Below are 21,835 nucleotides of genomic sequence, written 5' to 3'. Positions count from 1 at the left end.
ATGAGGGTTAGGATTCCAACTTGTGAATTCTGGGGAGACAGAAACATTCACACCATTGCAGCAGGTATCTGAGGGCAACACACTGAATTCCCAGGCATTTGGGATCGCTGAGGACACACTGGCTCATTTTAGGGTTTTGAGGGGTGAGGGGGCCTCTGGGACACCCAGTTGGACTTGGTGGAATTGAGCGGATAAATGAGCAAATGGAAGGATTCAGGGAAAGAGTTAAGAGTTAATATACGACATAGATTCTTGTTCTCTTAAAAAATTCATCAGTCCCATCTGCGAGGGCCCTGGTCCGGCTCTGGTCCAGCCCCTACATTGTTGGGCGGAGGCACCTGAGGCCCAGAGAGGCTAGAAGACTGGACTGAGGCCACACAGCAGTCTGATTAATGGCAGGACACAAGCTGGCTCCAGGTCCCACATCTCTGACTCTGATGGCTTTTCCATCATATTCCAGGCACTCTTGCACTGTGGGAAATGGGATTTCTCAGTATGCAACTCCTTTAATGGGTTTGCTCTGTGGTACCTCCTCATGCTCTGCACTGGCTGCTCCTGGGGTTTGCCAAGCCAACCTCCCCCACAAGATGTAGGCTCGGCTAGGAGATAGCCCACTGAGGAGGGGATGAAGAAGGCCTCGGAGTTCACAACTATGTGGTCTCTGCATCCGTCCTCCCTCCCTGCCACCCCCAGGGCCATTACCAACCCCCAGAGCCAGTTTTCTGCCTGGCTGTGTCCTGCCAGAAGCAGCTCACTTTTCTCTGTGTCAACATCTCCTCAACAGGAAAGGGCATTTGCTGACAAACAACCGGCGTGTTCCTGAGAGCACAGATGGGAATTGTGGATGGGCGGGTGGCGTTCGGGGCTGATGGTAGCAAGTGTTCTCTTACACCCTCGGCTTCCCTGCGCACACCACTGTCAAAGCACAGGCTTCCAGAGTGCAGTGATAGAAGTAACAGCAATAAAAGTGAAGTGAACAGTCCCTAAGTGCCAGGCCCTGCTCTGAACACTTCCAGAGATGAACCAGCCAGCGGCCCTCTGAGGTGGGTACCACAGTTATCTCCACAGAGGGCAGGGGGCTCGTCCCAACTCACACAGTTAGGAGATGGAAGAGTGGGGATTTGAAGAATGTTTTTTTTTAAGATTTTATTTATTTATTCATGAGAGACACAGAGAGAGAGGCAGAGACATAGGCAGAGAGAGAAGCAGGCTCCCTGCAGGGAGCCCGATGTGGGACTTTATCCCAAGACCCTGGGATCATGACCTGAGCCAAAGGCAGATGCTCAACCACTGAGCCACCCAGGGACCCCCAGAGCTGGGATTTGAAGCCAGCCAGTCTGACTCCAGGATCTGTGCCCTGAGCCAAGCAGGGGGAGTCCTGGTGAGCCAGGGATCCAGTTCTGTCCTATGCATTAGTGTGTGACTTTGGGGCCACGTGGAAGCCTTGGCCTTCAGTGTCTCCTAAGCAGGGTAACATCCACTCTCACCATAAGGACTAGAAGAAACGGCATGTGATCGTGGCCCCTCCACACTCTGCCCAGCACCCCAGAGGCTCACAGGATATTGGAGAGAGAATATTACAGAAGCCATTTGTCTCACTAACCCATCTGAGGCTTGCCACAACATTTTTCCTCTTACTCAGCTCATCCCATCACAGCCCTGAGGTGGTTCCCATCTTCCCCGTGTCAGGTTAATTTGGAAAACCATGTGGATGTGAAGAATATGACATGCATTTTATGGGGTTTCTCTCCTGAATGGTGTTTTACAGAGCTCATTTCTATACTGTCAGACTTCCAAGTTCAGCCTCATAGCACAGAATCAACCCCTGCAAGGGCCAGAGGCAGGGGAGAGGATATTGAATATTTACTATGTGCCAGGCACAGACTGAGGCCCATTGGTTTTTATCCTCACACTGAGCTCGAATGCATTTGGCCATAGCCATGATTTGTGCATCGTGACTCCTGAACTGCAGTCAGCAGCTTCGGGGGTGTGTGGCCCTTGACACTCTGAATACTGTGTCTATAGAAATGTGTTCTGAGTCCCAAACCATTGGCCAAACACAGGGCATGTTAGTACTGGCCCATCATCTATAAGTAGGAACTGATTCTGTAGTTCTTAACCTGAAGAACATTCGATCTCCGGTGGGTCCATGGACAGGCTTCAGGACTTCTGCTCCCCCTTGAATTATATGTGTGTGCTGTGGCCAATAGTAGCTCATGGAGGGGCTTTATACAAATTAGGAAAAGGTGAACCTAAACATCTTCAGGAGGAGTAATTGCAAAAGGGGTCTCCTCATTGGGCACATTCATTACCAAAATGGGATTCCTGCCCCAGGACTCAGGGCTTGCTTAGTAGCCTGTGAGCTGGATTTCAGCCTCTACTGGAGGACTCTTGGCCTGATGCCCTTATGCAGTGCACAACCTGAACAATGCTCTAGGAAGCTCTGTGAGTTGTTGCCTCATGTATGATCATTTTGGAGAGAGGAATTTATTGGTTGCATTGGGGCATCTCTGATCCAAAAATATTTAATAATCACTAGTGATAAGATGAAGGGTACATAATACTGAGAATAACTATGAGGAGGTAGGAGAGGTCCATAAACTCCTGCTGGGAGGAAAAGATGACAGGCCAAGGGCAGGGAGGCTTTGGCCAGGCAGAGGGGAGGTGAAGGGTGCAGGGTTTGGGCTCATGGACCCAGAGGAGGGCTGCCTCCTGAGGCATGAGGCATATGAGGAGGATCCTCATATCCTCCTGGGCATGCTCCTTAATTATCATCTACAGAGCAAGGATAATAAATCCTACCTCACAGAGTGTTTCTGGGATTAGAAAAGGAGGAAGACTAGCAAGTTGGGCCAGAGAAGGAAGACATAGGGAATTCCAGGTGGAGGGTACAACTTGAGCAAAGGTTTGTTGGCCAGGAACAGAACAGTGTGACTCTCTTAGTATTATAGGAATATAAGTGGATGTCGGGAATGAGGAAAGTTAAGGATAAAGGGGATTCAAGAACCAGCAGGAAGACATAGCCTGGAACAAGGAAACTGGGGATCAAGGAAAGCCTCTATTAGATCACCTGCCTCAGAAGAGTGGAGGGCTGGCATGGCAAGGGGACTGATTCATTGTGTCTTCAGCAGATAGAAGCATAGCCTGGGGTGGAGATGCCACACACCATGGCAGAGCTGTCCAGCCAGGGCCAGGTACCCCAGAAGGCAGGGGCATGCCTCCTGCAGTAATGCACTGTTGGCTTACCTCTCTGCTGGGACTCTCTGGAATTCTGGCCTGAGATCCTGGCACATCACCCTGAGGAAGCTTGGTGATCTTGGATGAGCCCATAAGCCTCTCTGATCTTGGTCTCTCAGTGCTGAGAAAATTGGCCCAATCATGGTGGCTGCCTCACAGAGCTTGGTAGACTATGAGGCATGTCCATGGCCATCAGCTCACTAAATCTTCAGATGATCCTGGGAAGGAGCCAGGCACCATTTATTTCTACTTCATGCATGTGGAAACTGAGGCTCAGAAAAGTTAAGTGACTTGCTCAACTTTTGCAGTTAAGTAGCAGTTGGAGAGAATATCCTTGTTAGTCCTCCCACTTACTCTCCCATGCTGACCTTGGCCTCAGTTTGTGCTGAGATTATTTCAGGGCATTAGCCAAATGGGTGGTAGGCAGTAACAAGGATGGGAATGCAAACCAGTGTCCATGCCGCTCTGACTAGTGTTGATGCCACTCTGACCTGCGTTAATTATGTATATTATGTTCTGCTTTCAACAAGTAATCCCAAGGTTTATTTTTCTTTAAAGATTTAGTATTTATTTTAGAGAGATAGAAAGAGAGTGCACAAGAAGGGGGTGGGACAGAGGGAGAAGCAGACTCCCCACTGAGTAGAGAGACCATTGCAGGGCTCAGTTTCAGGACTCCAGGATCATGACCTGAGCCAAAGGCAGATGCTTCATCGACTGAGCCACTCAGGCACCCCAACAAGTATTGAGCATTTTGAAACAACAAATATTTATTATCTTCCTGTTTGACTGGGTCAGGAATCTTGCTCTGGCTTTGCTGGAGATCTCTGATTCAAGTCTCTTACACATTGCTATCAGACTGCCTGGTGGGGCTGCAGTCTCATCTGATGGCTGGTGTGTGTGTGGGGGGGTCTGTTTCCAGGCTCACTCTTGTCATCTTTGGCAGGCCTTGGTCTCTCCCCACATGGACCTCTCCATGGGCTGCCTCACAACATGGCAGCCAGCTTCCCCCAGGGCTCAAGTGAGAGTGAGAGAATTCATGAGAAAGTCTTCAAGAAGGATGTCACAGTCTTTTTATAACCTAATTTCAGAAATGACATCCCATCACTTCTGCCCTGTAATGTGCATCAAGAGCAAGTCTCTAAGTCCAGGACACTCAGAGGGAGGAGTCTGTACAAATGTGTGATTATTAGGAGACAAGGATGGTTGGAACATCTGAAAGATTACCTATCACATGACCACTGGCCTGCATGCCCTGATAATGTGGAGGTCTCTTGAGACATTGGACTTTTTGGAAGAAGGTGGGTGATGGATATGGGGCATCCTCCAGTGCTTTGTCAATGCGCCACTGATCGGGCTCAGCATGGGAGTGGTTCTGCATGGCCAGTCTGAGCTCCTTTCTGTTTCTCAGCACGTCAAGTGCTTTGTCACCAAAGCACCTCTCTGTCCTTGTGATACCATCTGCCTGGATCCCAGAAAATTTGTTTGGGGTCACCCCTCTAAAGCACTGCTCCTTCCTTCCCAACTGGCTCAGCTACTCTGAAGGGCTGTACTTTATACTGTACACATGATTTCTTTGTCAGTAATTTTAATAATAATGCATGATTTATTATTAATTTTCTATGCAATAATATATATGTGGTGTTCATTTACTATTGCTCGCTGCCTCTAGTAGAATAAAGGGACTTTATTTCCCTTGCTGGCTACTATCCCTCAGCAAATCCTCACTGAGAACCTACCATGTTCTGGATGTGGGGGTGTGGTTTTTAGTTCTCACCTGCCCAGGAGCTCACCAGCTAATGAAGAAACAGACCATCTGAAACCAGGTATAAAGAAGGCTCATATCTTCTCTTTTCCTCTTGTGTGAACCATTCACTGTTTCCCAGAAGCAGGTACAAAGAATAGATTCCCCATCTCTGCCTTAAATTGACCAGGAGAATTGGAGTTTTTAATCCCTTAAATGGAAACAAGTACAGTTTCAAGAAGTTCAGGGTAATGATCCCCATTCACAGAGAAGGAAGGTGAGGCCCAGAAAAGCCAAGTTTTACCCCAGCTTCATAATGAGAAGTAAGTGGTGGAGTTGGATTCTGAACCCAGGTCAACAAAGTCTGTGGCTGTCCTATGCCATGGACTCACCCCCACCCCTACCTCAGCTCCACCCCATCAGCCCACCCCCACCTCACCTCCACCCACCTCCAGCGGCTCCAGATCACTTTGCCACCTGTCTCCACTCACTGCATGTTACCTGTTTCCTTCTCTTACCTGTTCTTTCTCTTGACTCTTCTTTTTTGTAGCATTTTTGAGCTTGGACATGTTTCCATTTAAGGCATTAAAAATTCCAATTCTCCTGGGTCTCTGTAAGGCAAAGATGGGGATTCTATTTTTTTTACTGACCTGTGAAAACCAGTCAACACTATATGGAGGAGATAAGCCACTTAGGGTTGTAGGGATTTCTCTACAAAGAGGAGAACTTGAAATCCTTCAGACACTTGAATCATTATACATTCACTCCCTTCAAAGTGGCCAGAAAAGAAAGTTCTGACTTCAAGTTTGCACAGCACAGAACAGCTGAAAGAATGTGGTCATGACATAGAGCCCACCCAGGCCTGTCCATTCCAGTGGGTTTTCCTCTTGACTTCTTCCTATGTAGTGTCAAATCCTCCTAGCACTTTATGTTACTTTGACATTACCAGATTTTGATTAAAATGTGCAACATAAGGTTTTATTTAAGAGACAGAGCAAACATTTTTTAGAAGTCTCTTAGTTACATGGAAGGGACAGGGCAGTGACAAGGGAGAGAGACAGAGACAAAGGTGGACAGAACTGCCAGCCAGGCTACAGGAGGGAGAGGGTTTGTTCCACCATCATACAACATCAGGGGCCAGTTGCCCCCACTCTCCACTCCCAGGCAGTTTGACTATGATGCCAGGCAAGTGCCACCCCCGGGGGCAGGAGGCTGGACGGGCCCAGTTGAGGCAGATGGGAGGGCGTGCGGGTGAAGGACAGAACTCTATGCCTTGTGTCACTTCCCCTTCTGGGTATTTGACTTGGTCCTGCCAGAGGACCATCCTCCCGGCCTTCTGAAATCAACCCCCTCCCTCCCTGGTGTAGGCACCACATTTGTCCTGCAGGAGCTTCCAGAATAGGGAGCCCCTTCACGTAATCCCCTCAGTCTGACTCTTGGCTGGGTAGAATGTTCTCAAGAGATCCAGGTTAGAGATTAAGGACCTGAGCCTGGAGTCCCACAGACAAAAATACCCCTAGCATGTGTGAGGCAGGGACTGCAGTACAAACGGGGCTCTTCAGACCACGGGCTACCTGCTTCCCGACCCTCCCCATGCCATGAGGGGCTTTGGATGAATGCTTGTGGACCCTCAGCTCACAAGTCCATGCTCCTCCATTGCCCCCCCACCTCAGTGTAGCATCCACCTCCCAGCTTCACCTTAGATGTCTGCAGGGGCCTGGGATGCCCCCGGGAACCTAGAACCAGAGGAGGCTCACCTAGCCTCTGAAACTTGGGCAGAAGAATGGCATGGTCCTAGGTGCTCTGTTGTGCAATAAAAGGGGGGATGTAGACCCTAAATTATGACACCCCCCTTGGTCTTGAAGAATCCTTCCCCTTGCAGGGGCAGCTACAGCAGGAGGAGGACCCTAGTAGGACCTCTAAAGTCAGAGCCAAGCCATACTACCCACTGGGTTTAAGCCCCACTGCTGCCTATTAACGTACAGTTCAGAGCAAGTGAGTTAATCTCTCTGAACCTCAGTGTACTCTCTCTCCCTAACACGGGAATAAGGACAGCACATGACTTCACAGAGGCTACTCAGATCCAGAGAAATAAGATATGGAAGGTCTTAGGGTGTCTGGCATGCAGAAAGCCCTCATTTATATTAGCTCTTGCTATTTTCTCAATTTCCTTCAGATGGTGTGTTTCTTGGCCATAAAGACAAAGGCCAGATTTTCAAATTTACCACTGTTCACCCTGCGCCTGTCCCAGGGCTGTGCACATAGTCAGTGATTTGCTGACTTCTTGGGTTATGGGTACAACAGTGAATAAATCAGCAAAATAATCAGACCCCCCCCCTTTGTCTGGTGCTTTCATCTTAGTGAAGGAGTTGGAAAATCCAACCAGCACAAAATACAGAATGTGGTCAGAGGCTAGAAGTGCCCAAGCAAAAATGTAAAACAGGGAAAGGGGATGCTATTTTAGAAGAGACAGTCAGGAAAGGCTCTCAGGAAAGAATGAATGACTTAGTGAATATTAACTGTGTGAGGGCAGGGACTGGGTCCTTTCCTTGCTGTGTTATTAGTCTCTTGTGTTATATCTGATGAACAACAGATGCTCAAAAGGGTTGTGCTGTGGATGAGTACAGGTGTGTTGGTATAAACTCTGACCAGGGCTGTGATTCTATGCCACCCTGCATGTGGCCCTGAAACCCTGCCTGTATCCCCAAGTATGGAAATCCCGTGCTTTATTTGACAGCCTTCTCCCAGCTGAGAACATTTTCCAATGTTACTTCATATGCTGCACCAACTTCTGCCTCCATGGCCTTTCCTCTTTCAGCTATAAGCCTTTCACATCATCCCACCCCATCCAACTTGAATACTCCTGGAGTTGGGAAGCTTATGACTCTGGAGAATGCCACCCTCATGCTTACCTGACATTTCTCTCCCTGCTGCTTCCATTCAGAGTATGTGGGTCTGTTGTGGACTGATCACTTGTGTCTTTCCAAATTCAGATGTTGAAACGTAACTCCCAATATTACGGTATTTGGCAGTGAAGGCCTTTGGGAGGTGATGAGGTCATGGGATTCATGCCCTTATGAGAAAGGAAACATAGGAAAAATGGTCCCTCTCTTTGCCATGTGAGGACAGAGCAAGGACAGAGCACTTGTCAACCAGAAAGTGACTCTCACCAAGAACCGAATCTACATGATCTTGGATTTCTAGCTTCCAGAACTCTGTGAAATAAATATTTGTTGTTTAAGCCACAAGGTCTGTGGTATGTTTGCTGTAGCAGCTGGAACTCAGACCAGTTTCCTCCCATAGGGCCCAACCAAGGTCTCTTTTTCACATGGGACATGAGAAGGTTATGTTTCCCCATATTTTCTGTCCCCCAAACTAAATAGTCCCAGTTCTGTGTTTGGCTACCAGTTCTGTCCTGGGCATTAGAATCCTATTCTCTTCATTTGGGACCACAGAATTGGACCCATCCATCCTAGTGTTACATTTGGAGCAGAAACTGGATGTCTGTTATGTCCAGCTATAGTAAACTCCTTTGGCTGCCATAACAAAGTACCACTGACTGTGGATCTAAAACATTAAAAATGTATTTTCTCACAGGTCTGGAGGCTAGAAGTCCAACATCAAGGTTCCATCAGGGCGGGTTCCTTCTCTTTTTGGTTGAGAGGTGGTCATCTTTTCTTGACTGGGTCCCCAGCTGGCTTCTCTCTGTATGTGCTTGTGTCCTCATTTCCTCCTTTTATGAGGTCATTCGTCATTTGGGATTTGATCCCACACATATGACCTTATTTTAATTTAATTACTTCTGTAAAGACCCTGTATCCAAATAAGAGGACAATCTGAGGAACTAGGGGGTTAGGACTTCAACATATGAATTTGAAGAGGGACACAATTCACCCCATGTCAGTCAACCTTCTCCTTTCTCAGATGGCAAAACTGAGTCTCTGAGTAGGGAAGGGTGTTGGCCAAGGGCCCAAGTCAGTGCTGGGGCTTACAAGGGACCCGATTCCCCTACTCCCATCACTCTGTTTATCTTTTCCATCCATGTGACCGATGTTTTCTGAAACCCATTTGCTGCCCTCATGATTAGCCGATCTCTCCTCTCATTACTGCCCGAGTACCCATGTTCCCCCATCCGTCCCTCCAGGGCCTCAGGAAAAGGCAGGAGAAAGCCAGTCTGTCACTGTGTGGGTGTTGGCTCTGCCCACTCCCAGCTCCTATTGAGCTATGGTGTGGGGCAATCCTAGAAACAGTGGGATGAAGGCCAGGGAACACGCTGGCCTGATTTTTTTTTTTAAGAAAAAAAATTAACTAGGACAGTGAATACAACATTATTCTGGGTTTGTGCAGGCTGAGAAGCCTCTAACTTTGCTTCACAAAACAATGACATAACAGTACAGCTGAATCACAGGGAAGGGGCAGGTTATGGTGGCAACAGCTAGGCTGAAGAGGCATCTGCGCCATCACTCGCCATCTCAGAGACCCTCAGAAGGTCACCATCTGGCCTCAGTTTAATCATCCAACAAAAATGGAGCTGATAGGGATGCCTGGGTGTCACTGTCACTTAAGTGTCTAACTCTTGATTTTGGCTCAGTCATGATCTCAGGGTCATGAGATCAAGCCCTGTGTCATGCTCTATGCTCAGCATGGAGCCTGCTTAAGATTCTATCCCTCTCCCTCTCTCTCTCTCAAAATAAATAAATAAATAATAAATAAAAAAATGAAGCTGATAACCCTTCGTCCTTTTTCTGTCAGTGTCGTGATTTGAGATAATATGTATGTAAAGAAGTTGGCATGACATTTGGCACCTAGTAGGTGCTCCATAACTGCCCCTTAATGAAAAGGGAAATTCACATTAGACTGTGTTCACTTCCCTTTTTCTCAAGAACTACCCTTCCTTAGAGACACAGTTCATGGGGTAAGGAAAAGGAAGTGAGAGCTCAAGACCATCCACATGCCTTTATGCGTTCAAACATCTGTTTGCCTAATCCAATTACCACGTATCTGCAGATTTCAAGACGTCACGTTTGGTGATTAGGGATATGGAGGTAAATAAAGTCCTTACTCTCAAGAACTGTATAGTTTTACTGAGAAGAGATAACGTAGTACAAGCCATTATAATGAAGTGAAGCGTGTGTGTGTGTTGCGCAGAGGGAGTCTCAGCCAACTGGCCACACAGCTGGAGTGATACATGACATCCATGAGGCCTTCCTGGAATTGTTGACATTTGAATGTAGTATTGAAAGGTGTGTGAGATATTTCAGGTGGAAAATGTTAAGGAGAGTGCTGCAAACTGAAGGAGTAGCACAGACAGCCTAGATCTGGAGGCATGAAACAGGATGACAGTTTCAGAGAAAGCACAAGCAGAGTATAGTTGCTGAAGCATCAACTGTAGCTGTGGGAGAGGAGGGTGGAGAGAGAGGATCCAAGATCAGATATCATGAGAGCTTCGAGGCTGAGATTAGGAGTTCTGGCTTCCTTGTGTAAGCGACAGGAACATACTAAGTGTCAAGAAGGAATGAGACAATTGGATGTATTTTAAATAGATGATGTCAGCAGAGTGGTAGTGGAGCTGCAGGTGGGCAAGGCTAAGAGCAGTCTTATCTCCATGGTTCCATTGAGCATGTTACAGGATTCAGATCACCTAGTGCAGAGATATGACCAAAGAGGCGAAATGCTAGAAATATGGAACTGGAAGCAGTAGATGTGGTGACTTTAATAGAGTGTGAGGTGAGGGAGAAGTTGAAGAACAAACCAAAGGTTTGATTCAGATGATGTTGCCATTTCCTAAAAGAGGCTAGGAGCAGGTTTGCAGGAGAAATAATAAAGTTTGGGATGTGTCAAGTTTAGGGGTAGGTATGAGACCTCTGATGTGCCCCATGGTGAAGAAGCCAGGAGAAAGGAGATATGGGTTAGGTTTGGTGATTTAAGGCATGCACATAATCAGATCCAGGGCCAATGGAATATTCAAGTGAGGAGTCCAGTAGGTGGTTGGATTTATGGGTACTGAGCCCATCAGCAGAGTGATCAAGGCTGATGAGAGGGATTGGGAGTCATCAATATAAGGACTGCAGTTGAAAGCATGGGAAAGAAGCTTGAGAAGAGTATTCAGGAAACTCAGCTACTCTTTGTTCATTAAGAGTAAGAGAATCCTGGTCTTGGGTGTTGATGTCCTAGTGAATCCATTCTGTGGGTGGGAGATACTAGAGGGCTTGGGTCAGGATGGTACATATGGGATATCATCAAGTGTGGGATCCTTGTAGCACTTGTACCTTAGAAAGATGCCCAACCTCTGTCATAGCAGGCTGGGGTCATGGCAGATGGGTCAATGAATAGAGGGTGAGTAAACCCTTGAGTAGGAGTCCCACGTTAGGGTCAGAAACATCACTACTGATAAGACAGGCCAAAGCTCATCTCAGACTCAAGGAAATAGGTGGCCAACATAAGTTACTCTAGACCCTCCCATATGGTGGGTTAGGGGCTCTGAGGTTCTCAGTGTCCTGGCTCGTATGGGCTGGGGAGTTGGGAAGGACTGAACCCACAGAGGAAATCAAGCGCAGCTCCAGCTGAGTGGGCCTGGCAAAGGCCAGGTGCACACACCTCTTCTGGGCCTTGGCGTCTGCATTATAAGGTGAGAAGATTGGCCCAGGATGAGACCTCTTGCAGCTCCAACTTTCAACAGACTGTGTACTCTTACCCTAAGGAGGTTGCAAGTGCTGAGGGCAGGAGCAGTCTTGGGTATCTTTGTAACTCTACTGCTGATCCAAGCTTAAATCCTGACTTCAACTCTTGAAGCTGTGTGACTTTTGACAAATTACTTAACTCTGTTATGAGGACAATAGTATTTACCATTGCTTGTTGAGAGAAATAAATGAGAAATATCTGTAAGTGCCTTCATCAGGATGTTTTTGGGTGACCAGAGGTCATCAATCTTTTTTTTTTTTTTTTCTAAAGGGCCAGATAGTAAGTTATTATTTTAGGCCTTGTGGGCCACAGTTTCTGTTACAACTACTCAGCTCTGCCATTGTATGAATGGACATGGCTGTCTTCCAATGGAATATGTATTATTTCATTGACACATGGCATGCTGGATTTGCAGGTTTTGACTCATGGGCTACAGTTTACTGACGCCTAGCTTAGATCCATCAGCCAAATACCATCTTTCTTGAGACCATGGGATCTCTTCCCTACACTCCTCCCATCTTTAAGGGAACAAAATTGGGATTTGTTTTGGAAGGAAGAAGACAGAAGGTATCTGAAACCAAAGTGTGAGCCTTGGTACCAAGCAGAGTCTGGTGCAAATAAAAAATGCCTCCCTTGCTTCCTAGGGGGAAATGAAGCCTCACCAAAGGTATGTCTAGGGAAGGGACACAGTGACCACTGGTCTGAAACAATGGACCTGGGGTTCTCAACTCTGCACCGACCCAATAAACTTGCAAGTGGCACAGTCCACATTTGTCCTTGGGCTGCACGGGAAATGTAATTCTTTTGGAAAGCTCCATTCCCCTCAAATGTGTTATTCCCCCCAACTGTGCAAAGGCTTTCACAATGTGCCTGTTTTTAATTGGTTGTGTGGAAGCTTGGAAGCCTGTACAGTTCAGAGCTGGCCTCCGAGGGGCAAAGTAGTCACCTGCCTCCAGATTCCTAAGCCAATGGATCTGAGCTTAACAAAGGAATGTAGCCTGCTGTCTGAAGGCTTGGCCTCTATGGTAATCATGCTTGGGCCCATTCAAGTACTCCACATCTTTGAGATTTAAATGAAAAGCAGGAGCTATCTACCTCTTTTCACCCATGCACAGATGTTGGGAACACCCAATGAGCTATTCTCCAATCTCCCAACATCTTTGCCACTTGGGGTGGGGGAGGGGCAGGGTTTCCTTCTCCAACAAATGCTTCATCTCATCTTGCCTTGCCTGCTATGCCTGGTCTCCTCTCCACTCTGAGCTAACAGAGATGTCTGACTAAGTCCCTTGCCCTGACTTTTCTCTAAATCTCTGCCTTGACGTAGTTGGCTCTAGAGTTGACTTTGCTGGGAGCTCAGGATACCAGCAGAGAAGGGAGAAGCAGATCAAGCACTAAGTAGCAAACAAAACCATATTTTATAGATTTCTGTTATTTAGTTAAATACATCCCCAAGAATTGCTGTCTCGTCAGCAATCCTTGTTAGCCCTTGCCTCCCTAGGCGCATGGTGTGACTCTGACTTTATATCCTTCTCTGTTTTCTTTCTTCTTTCTTTCTTTCTTTCTTTCTTTCTTTCTTTCTTTCTTTCTTTCTTTCTTTCTTTCTTTCTTTCTTTCTTTCCTTTTCTTTCTTTCTTTCTTTCTTTCTTTCTTTCTTTCTTTCTTTCTTTCTTTCTTCTTTCTTCTTTCACTTTATTTATTTATTCATGAGAGACACACAGAGAGAGGCAGAGGCTTAGGCAAAAGGTGAAGCAGGCTTCCTGTGGGGAGCCTGATGTGGGACTCGATCCCAGGAGCCTGGGATCACTACTTGAACCAAAGGCAGACAACTCAACCACTGAGCTACCCAGGTGCCCCTCCCCATCTACTTTCACTCCCCTCTGGGCTCTCTCACTCTCATCAAACCATGCTCTGAGACCACATCCAAGCCATTTTCTAGAAAATGTACTTTAAAAAACCCTCTCTGTGCTGGCTTTCCACCTGCCATGGGGGCACAATAATAGTACCTATCCCCTAGGGCTTAGCACCTATCCCCTAGGGAAGACAAGCAGAGATGGCCCAGGGTCTGATAGGCACAAGTAAGGAGTTCAGAGGACTATCTGCCCAGGACTCTTTCATGATGCTAGATTCTTTCTCCATATGTAGTAGATAAAAACAAAAAACAAAAACAAAAACAAGTTGGATTTCACCTGGTGCACTGGTATGGATGACATTCTTGGTGAAAAACAGCCTGGGCCAAACCATAGACATCTGGGAGTAGACAGCGTGTTGTAGAAATGGAACATAGATGAGTTTGGCTCAGGTATAAATAACACGGGGAAGCCACAGAATAATGTGATTAGGAAGCCAGGAGATATTGTGAAGGGCTTGCTGAGATTATGGGTCATGCTGAGAAGTTTGCATTTTATCCTGTAGGAATCTGAGTCCAGCCCAGTCAGATTTTCTGCTTGGACGCACCCTTCTTTGTCTATGTAGAGGGAAAACAAATGAAGACAGGGAGCAAACAGTGGCACAGGGAAGAAAGATGAGGAGGGCCTCCATGAGGAATTAGCAGAAAGAGAAGAGAGTATTTGTGGCACACCAGAGGATTCTACAAGCTAGTGGGACCATGGCCAACTCTTAGCGAGGCAAGATGGTAGTGTTGGGTAGATCTTAGAAGCATGAAATGGAGGGCTTTACTGGTTATTAGTAGTAGTAGGGTGATAAGAACCTGGTGCGACCTAGGAGGTAGGGGACAGTTTGGGAGATGACCTACCATGTATCCAGCATCATGAGTTTCTATGACTGACTGACTCCTGAGTATCCCTACAACTCCACAAAATGAGACAACTTACATATCAACTAACCAACCACTCAACAATTATGACCTAGTTGAGTGGTTCTTGCCTGCTGCATGTTTTAATCACCAGGGAGCTTTAAAAATGCAAAGACCAGGTCTCACCTTAGACCATTTGAATCAGACCTCTGTGTAGATAGATCGTGAGTACATCTGCTTATTTATTGGTTTTTCATATGTCACTCAGGTAATTCTAACTAGTAGCCACAGTGGAGAACCACTTGTGAGTGGAAATGTCAGTGAAGAGGAAGTTGTCACATTTGCAAGTGGATAGAGGGGCCTTAGCAGGTGTGGATGGAGGTGCCGGTAAGTTGCAAACTTTTTGAAGCTTCATCTGGCACCAGCATTAATTTGTGTTCTCATCTGTTGTAAATAACAGCAACCGGTGGATTCACGAAGGCTTCCTTCTTCTGCTTGGTGCTGAATATAACTTCAGGGGCTCTGGCTCTGAGCAAGTGGTGCTGTCAGGATGTATTAGATTTCCCTCTGAAAGATCAAGTCTGGCTTCCCCCCTGAGTTGAGCACAAGCTGCTTTTTGCTCTTAGAATTAGGTGGGATGAGAGGGTCAAAGAGAATTTCTAGGATCATGAACAATGTGGGTAAATTTCAGGCTGGAAAGCGTCTCTGGCTGGTGTACAGTGCTGACCCAGATCTCCTGGGTTTCGGTGACACTGTGACCTTGGGCATATCACATAAGCAACCTGACCCTCAGTTACTCCATCTGTACAAAGGGCAGGTAATGCCATTCCCACTAGACAAGGCTAACACCTCCAAAGAGATAGTGATGATGATGCTTCATGTATGTTTGTTCAGGTGTTCTTTGCATTGGCCTTGTGTACGCAGGTGTTATCATCCCCATTTTAACAGATGAGTAAACTGAGGTCTGACAGTCCAGTAACTTGTCCAAGGTCACACATCTTGTAAATGACAAAACCAGGAGTATGACTTTGGCTTTCAGACTTTAGAGCCCATAGTTTTAATCATCGGATAAATCAATATGTGCTATGCAACATGGCAAGTATATAAATCTAACCCTGTAGCAATTTTTTTGAGGATTCAAAATTGACAGCTTTACTGTTTGGTAGAAGTAAAATCTTTTAGATTCATTAGAAATCATGTCAGGCATTTGTTCATGTTTTATTTCATTCATCCATTCAACACATAGGAAGGGAGCTAAGCTTGGCCAAGGCTGGCCACTACATGTGCCATGGGGATGAGGGGGTAAGCATTTCTGAGGACCTGAGAAGGTAGGATGAAGGCTAGCCTAAGCAAACTCTTCATTTTGCTAGAAGTTGGAGCCCTGAACAGGCCCCGGTGTCCCAGTCTATGTAGTGATAAATCCATACTGACAGGCCAGACCATTAGAGCAATGGAAAGCCCATTACATCACACTGCGCCAGTGATCCAGGGATTATAGATGAGCAGGAGACGGAGCAGGAGTCCAGAGGGTCCTGTGGCTGCCATCCATCACCCCAAGGCGGTGCCACTGCTTCATGGTGGGAGCTCAGTGGCTCCTTAGTTCATGGGCCCGCAGCCCAGGGTCAGAGCGACTATGGGGCGGCCTGGCTCCCATCAGTGAGATGTCTGCCGGTCCTCTGTTCTGATCTCAGCCGTGTTCTTAAGGCGCCTGTGTTGATTTATTCTTTGAACTCACTCAACCAAAATGTACTGAGCCTGCTGGGTGCTGGGAGGTAAGATGTGTGAGACCAAGGCCCCTATCTTCAGGAGGCCACACGCAAGATGAAAAGGAGACCATGCAGAAGACAGGCATTTCTGATCCATCCCTGGCCCCATGGTTAGAGCCACTTTCAAGAAGATATCTCTCTCCTCGGTTTGAGATCTCCTCAGTGAGGGGAGCCAAATCCTGTGATCTCACATTTTTAGTTTCCCAGGATTCAGGAGAAAAGCCCAAGCATACCTGGGGCAAATTCCCATCACATCAGCTATGTGATCTTGAGTTTGGACAAGCTCCCCAAATCTCTCTGAGCCTCAGTTTTCCTGACAGTCTACAATCTGTACAGTCTGATGTGCCTCTGGCCTTTGTCATATTTCCTAACACTGGGATACATGAAGAAATATTATCATCCTCTTAACATGCCTCTCTCTCTCTCAACAAGCCCTATGATTATTTCCCGTCCTTCTGGATTGCCTTGGTTTACCTTCTGCTTTACTTCTCGGGGGCATTTGGGGAAGCATAATCTTGTTATAATTCAGTCTTCCAGAAACCCTCCTCCCTCACCTTTAGTATTACCTCTTTTTGCATCTTCCCATACTCACACCCTAATGTCTCTCTGGCCAACCCAAAGCACTTCTCCAAGGTCATGGGACCTAGATATACTTAAAAACAAGGACCCAGGATTCTTTGGGGCAATGGATTCAGACCAAGTTGATGCTCTTATGGCACCTAGCACATCTCACATAGAGTAGGCATTCAGAAAATAGGTTCAGTGACTGCATGCATCACATCCATTCCCTCATTTTGCCATTTTGAAATGGTTGTTAACAGATTCCGAGAAGGTGGGTGATTTACCCTAGGTCATACAGCTACGTCCGCAGCACAATTTGATCTCATGCTGCATGATGCCATGTGTGCATGGACAGTATTGAGCATTTGCTCTGGGCTGGATGCTGTACTAGTTCTCTAGGATCACACACTAAGCCTCACAGTGGCCCATGTAGAAGGAACTTCTGCTTTCTCCACTTTGCAAATGGGGAATCTGAATCTTAGATACATCAGGAGCTTGTCCCCAAACTACAGAGCTAGAGAATTGGCAGAGCTGAATTTCTAACCAGGTCTGACTTTAGAGACTTTATTCTCAACTATAGTTTTTCATCTCCTTCCTAACAGCCAGCTGTGTGAGGTGGTGAGTAGTTAGGGGCCGCCAGAGCAATTAGGAAGAGAAGATAGAAGGCATGCAAAGTGGACAAGGTGAGCAGAGCATTTAAACATGAGCTTTCAGGATTGGATGATGCCGAGGGACTTTATGCCACAGCAAAGCACTGAAATCCTGGACTGTGGATAAATGGGGCCCATGTAATCACAGTGCCTCATCTGGGGACAAATGTGGTCTTTCAAAAAAAAAAAAAAAACTCATTACATTCAGGAAAAGAAAATAAGCAGAGAAACGAGCAGTAACTCACTTGTTCCAAACCCGAAGCAAATTCCCCATGCCAGGGTCATTGTTAGTAAAAATGTTTCTATAAAAGTTTCCAAAATTATAGACTTCTCAAAAATACTCATTGAGCTACGTTCGGGCTATTTTAAGACAGTTCCCCTACTGCCTCCAAAAGATTGAAAACCATTTAGAAGCATGAATCATAGACCAATAACTTGTGATACATGAGAGGGACTAGTGATAGTTGATAATTCAATTTCGGCCTGAAATGAAGTTTAATAATACATGGAGCAGCCTCACTTTCTTCTTATTAAAGTGAAGGATATGGCTTCAGGGAGAAATTAGCTAATTGAATAGAAATATTTCAGCTATAAGAAAAATAAAGGACACAGATTGCCCTCCTAAAAGGAAAAACAGGAACTGAGAAGTAAGTTGTCTATCAGCTTGAAGAAAGTACTCCCAGAAAACCTGTGTGACAACCCAAAGGACCCCCTCCCCCACCAAATAAAATTAACCGAGGAGGGGGAGAAACTCCAATGTTTCTTTTAAGGTAGAGGCTGGATATGTCAAATCCTGCGAGTAGGAGCTTTGACCATTTCCTGCCCCCAGGGTCACTGCTCAGCTCCCTTAGTCTTGGGTCACAGAACCGTTTCCAAGCTGGTTATGCCTTCTGCTCCCTGCATTTCTCATCTCCAGCATTGGCCCTGTTGCTACCAACTGGAAATGCCACACACACACACCCATGCTCCCACGCCCTCCCTACCTCTTCCGAGTGACCGTGAGCCAGGTTGGTTCTCCTGCCTCAGCAGCTCTGGGTTCTGTACCTTCCCGTCCCCGTTCCCCCACCCCAACCCTCCCATGCAGCTAGTGATCTCCCTAAGACACTCACCTGGCCATGTCTCCGATCTTCTGAAAAATTGTTCTGCAGTTGGGTCCTCATCACTTGTGATATGGAGTCCAAACCCCCTATCCTAATCCAGTTTGCCCTCACAGACTTCTTTCCTTCTGCTCCCCTTGTTCTGGAACTCCGTCCTCAGTCTAACCGATTTCTTGCAAATGTCAGAACGCATTCTACTGTGTTGTGCCTTCCATTTGCCTATCCATCTTCTCTGCCTGCTGTGAACGTCATTACCTCGCTTGTTCTCCTGACATAATCCTGCTCACATTGGCCACGTTTCTCAAGCATCATACCCTCTGTTAGGTATTATTTTGGTGTTTGGATTAGAGGACATACTGAATTTTACTATTTGCTTGGGAAAATAATTACTGGGTCATTCTTGCTCTCATTGGTTTCTGATGGCTCTGTCCCTTCATAAACCAAATTTCACATTCTGGGGGATTCTTTCCATGAAATGTGCTCTGTTGCCTTTACTTCACAATTCTGGTACCTTTCTGTGTTAATCAATATACTTAATAATTCTTATTTTCTTTTAACACAAAGCCCCCACCATTACTCTGTTTTTCCAAACATTCTGGCATATGCTCCCAGATTCACTTTAGAATCAGTTAGTTAAAACCATGCATCCTCCACCAAAGTCTTTGAGGTTTTGTAGGAATATTAAGCCTAAAATTAATTGGGAAACAATTAAAATCTATATAGTTCATCTTTTCTTCCAGAAACATGTTTTTTCCTGCTTGTCTTTCTACAGGTCTGAATATTTTGTGTTAGGATTTTCTTTCCCTCATTATAGTTACTGGAGTTATCATAGTGGATTTTGCTAACTTAGATGGAACTATTAGGGACACCTGGGTGACTCAGTGGTTGAGTGTCTACCTTAGGCTCAGGGCGTGATTCCGGGGTCCTGGGATCAAGTCCTGCATCAGGCTCCCTACATGGAGCCTGCTTCTCCCTCTGCCTATGTCTCTGCTTCTGCCTCTGCCTGTGTCTCTGATGAATAAATAAATTAAATCTTTAAAAAATAAATAAATGGAACTTTTTTTTTGGTTTTATCATTCCCGTTTATGTATAGGAAATGTATTACTTTGGGCATGTGCATTTATTTTTATATCCTGCCACTTTGCAATCTTGTCTCTTATTAGTGATAATACTTGGCTTGGCTTTGTTTTGTTTGTTGGTATGCTCAGGAGTACTCTTTCAGAGGCAGACTTTGGAGCCAACGCATCTGGTTCTCTACTGACTACGGTATGATCTGGAGCAAATTAACCTCACGGCTTTTCAGTTTTCTTATCTGTTCATTGAGTATACTGATATTACCTACACTCTAAGGTTATGATGGAGAGTCATCTTGGAGCTTTATGTAAAGTGTTAACTGACATCAAGTCCTCACAAGGAGGCAATAAACATTACGTCTTCCCATTACTGGAGGTGGACAGTCATGTTACTAGAAACAGTGATATGTTTCTCTTTCTTTTTGCAAAAGCCAAAACTCTTATTTTTGTTTCTACTTCCTCTGATTATTCCTTATAAAATGATAATATGAGATTACTTTGATGATAGTGTGGGTCCTTGTCTTATCCAGGACATTCATTGGATCCCATTTCATAGCTCACAGTCAAGATATCTTCTCATGGGAACAAAATACTCTTCCGTTTTCAGTTTACAAGACTTTTTTTTCTTTCACAAGTGGATAATAAAGTTGATCAGATGTTCTCTTGATACAAATAATTAAGTGATTTTCTGATTCTAAACCCTCGTAGCATCTCTGACATAAGCCCTAGTTAGTTATTATAGGATATTCCTTTAAAGTCATCTCCTGCAATGTATACACTGACATATTTATGGAGGACTTTTGCACCCATCTCCTTAAAGTACATGGTCACCTTTTGTCACACCCTCTTCTCTGCTTTTTTCAGACTCTTTCCTTGTAGCTCTCTACTCTTGTTCCAGAGAGACCAATTCTCTTGTATCCTACTGCACAAGTCTTCTCTGCTTTTCTAAACGATTCTTTCGGCTCCTGTTGCATGTCTTCATCAGACATATCTTCTGCCTTTAAGACCTCAGAATAATTTTTCCCTCTGCTCATATCACACTACTCTGTCCATAGGCTCCACATCTCTTATTGTCTTCTCTTTTTTTTATCTGTAGATAAGGGGTTTCTTTCCAAGCCAGATCTTGGCAGAAGCAGGCTTTTTTGGACTGCCTGTGGCCTTGCTCACTGCCACATTAGTGATGGCCACAGCCTTTTACCAGGTGTACATTGAGGAGGTAAATGTGCACAGTGCCTCCTGGCCCGGGTCCCAGGGGCTTCCAGGCATTTGCCTTGTGCAGATTTGATGAACTGTGATGGGGGCTTCTGTTCCCCGTCAATCTGCTTTTCCATCAGTGTGTGGCACACAAAGGACCCCCTGCCCAGGCTCTTCCTGTCTTCAGTCCCAATGGACTGTTTGTTTCTCCTGCGGTGAGACCATCCCCCAGAACACAGTGTGCACTGATGCTCTCTGCCTTAGCTTTTCCCTGGAGATGAAAAGACTGGGAGAAGAAAGTGATTGAACACAGTGTTGGCTGACTCCTAAAGCAGCACTCATGAGCAGAAAGATGTCTGCTAACTTTCCTGGTGAATACAGACCCTGGTTCTCTGCCAGTAGAGAGAGAGAGAGAAGGGCAAATACCTCCTGTATGAGTTTCCCAGGGCTGCCATAACACAGTCCCACAAAGCAGATGGCTTAAAACAACAGAAATTTATCCTCTCACAGTTCTGGAGGGCAAATGTCTAAAATCAAGGTGTTGGCAGGGCCACCTCTGAAGGCTTGAGAGAAAAATCCTTCCTGGCCTCTTTCAGCTTTGGGGAGCTGCCAGCCATCCGAGGTGTTCCTGGGCTCATAGATGCCTCCCTACGGTCCCCACATCCATCCTCATCTGGACTTCTTCCCTGTGTGTGTCTGTGCATTTCCTCTTCCTCTTGCAAGGACACCAGTCATTGGATTTAGGACCCACTCTACTCCCTTGTGGTTTCATCTTAACTAATTACATCTGCAGGTTCTCAGGTTCTGGGTGGACATAAATTTTGTAGGGACACTATTCAACCCACTATACTTCAGCACCCTTGAACTTGGGGCACCTGGGTAGCTTAGCCAGTTGAGCATCTGACCCTTGGTTTTGACTCAGGTCATGATCTCGAGGGTGTGGGATCAAGCCCCAAGTCCAGTTCTGCACTCAGTGCCGAGTCTGCTTCAGATTCTCTCTCCCTCTCCCTCACGCTCTTATTCTCTCTCTCTCAAATAAATAAATAAAATATTTCAAATAAATAAATTGCTTAGAAATTAACA

The 21,835-nt window shown here is 46.0% G+C and overlaps 1 protein-coding gene and 1 long non-coding RNA gene across 3 annotated transcripts in view; one reads left to right on the top strand and one right to left on the bottom strand.

Annotated features, from left to right (window-relative positions):
• KCNQ3 (potassium voltage-gated channel subfamily Q member 3) overlaps positions 1–21,835 on the top strand; it is a 297,518-nt gene that overhangs the window by 122,289 nt on the left and 153,394 nt on the right. The gene's annotated exons all lie outside the window — the stretch shown is intronic.
• Positions 3,824–8,686, bottom strand: LOC140603419 (uncharacterized). 2 transcript variants are annotated; one of them, XR_012006403.1, is made up of 5 exons: positions 8,574–8,686; positions 7,891–8,051; positions 5,497–5,589; positions 5,012–5,189; positions 3,824–4,315 (listed from the first exon to the last, which is right to left on the bottom strand). It is a non-coding gene; the product is annotated as an uncharacterized lncRNA (long non-coding RNA). The 2 variants fall into 2 exon arrangements; XR_012006404.1 differs by having other exon boundaries at positions 5,012–5,154.

Source organism: Canis lupus, chromosome 14 (genome assembly GCF_048164855.1).
Source record: "Canis lupus baileyi chromosome 14, mCanLup2.hap1, whole genome shotgun sequence".
Taxonomy (NCBI): domain Eukaryota; kingdom Metazoa; phylum Chordata; class Mammalia; order Carnivora; family Canidae; genus Canis; species Canis lupus.
The sequence above is the reverse complement of the archived record's forward strand: the minus strand, read 5'-3'. Positions and strand labels throughout refer to the sequence as shown.